The sequence below is a fragment of the Myotis lucifugus genome, unplaced genomic scaffold (assembly GCF_000147115.1).
Source record: "Myotis lucifugus unplaced genomic scaffold, Myoluc2.0 scaffold_19, whole genome shotgun sequence".
Taxonomy (NCBI): domain Eukaryota; kingdom Metazoa; phylum Chordata; class Mammalia; order Chiroptera; family Vespertilionidae; genus Myotis; species Myotis lucifugus.
The window spans coordinates 5,309,240-5,310,633 of NW_005871067.1; the positions used below are offsets into that span (position 1 = coordinate 5,309,240).

At 36.7% G+C, this 1,394-nt stretch overlaps 1 protein-coding gene across 6 annotated transcripts in view; it reads right to left on the reverse strand.

Annotated features, from left to right (window-relative positions):
* The window catches only part of SKA3 (spindle and kinetochore associated complex subunit 3), a 25,344-nt gene that overhangs the window by 21,919 nt on the left and 2,031 nt on the right, over window positions 1–1,394 (reverse strand). Inside the window, exon 2 of one of the 6 annotated variants that reach the window (XM_023751196.1) lies at window positions 12–131. The exons of the other annotated variants lie outside the window; for them this stretch is intronic. The gene's annotated coding sequence lies outside the window, so the exon portion shown is untranslated. The remainder of the gene's footprint in view (window positions 1–11; window positions 132–1,394) is intronic. 6 annotated transcript variants of the gene reach the window in all.

Consider the following 1,394-nt stretch of genomic DNA (forward strand, 5'->3'; position numbering starts at 1 on the left):
AGGGCACGAACCTGGGTTGAAGGCTCGATCCCTGGTCCTGGTTGGAGTGTGAGCAGGGAGCACCAATCAATGTTGTCTCTCTCACATTGATGTTTCTCTCTCTGTGTCTCTCCCACTCCCTTCCACTCTCTCTATAAAAATCAATGGAAAAATATCTCCAGGTGAGGCTTAACAACAACAACAAAAAAGGAATTGTATTTCTTTTTCCTAAAACATGTCTCCTTTGAAGATCTCCTTCTACCTGTTAAAAGTCAACCAATTTTCTGCTGGACCCATGTGGCTCAGTGGTTGATCGTTGACCCATGAACCAAGAGCCACTGGTTGGATTCCCAATTCCTGGTCAGGGGATGTGCCAGGTTTCTGGCTAGATCCCCAGTAGGGAGCGTGCAGGAGGCAGCCGATCATGTTTCTATCTCTAGCCTTCTCCTTTCTTCTCTCTCCAAAATCAATAAAAACACATTTAAAAAAAAAGTCAACCAGTTTTCATTAGGGAAATGCAACTCTACACCACAATGATTTTCTACTTTATACACACTAGGATGTCTACAATAAAAAAGACAGGTAATAACAAATGTTGATGAGGATGTGAATAAATTGCAACCCCCATTCATTGCTGGTGGAACTATACAAATGGCACATCTACTTTGGGAAACAATTCACTTTGTTTTACCCAAGAGTATACCCAAGAGAACTGAAAACATTATATTCAAATGAAAACTTGCACATGAATGTAAAATAAATTGCTGATACACACTGACATGGATGCTAAGTGAAACAAGTCAGCCACAAAAGATCACATATGTATGATTCCATTTATATAAAATGTCCAGAATAGGCATATCTATAAAGAAAGAAGGTAGATTAGTGTTTGCATAAGACTAGTGTGGTAGATGGAGGTGGGATTGTGAGCTGCTAACAATCACATGGGTTCCTTTTGGGGATGATGAAAACCTAAACTTATTGTGATGACAGTTGTACAACTGTGAATATACTAAAAGGTCACTGAATTGTATCCTTTAAATGCCCAATTTTGTGGTATTTTAATTACATCTCAATAAAAATGTTTAAAAGTCAACCAATTTAATGACCACCGTGATAATAAAAGGTAAAACTTTTTTGTGACCATTTTCTCTAATGTTCAGTATTCTTATATTTTCTGTAATATATATGGGCCTGGATTGATTTTAGAGAGAGGAAGGGAGAGAAACCATTTTCTCTAATGTAAACCATTTTCTCTAATGTTCAGTATTCTTATATTTTCTGTAATATATATGGGCCTGGATTTAAAAAATTATTCCAACTTTTTCTTGTAAAACCAAAAGAAAAGGCAGAATTTGTGTACACAGGTAATATGTTGGTAAGAAGGTAAATTTGCAAAAGCTTTGTGGAAAGCA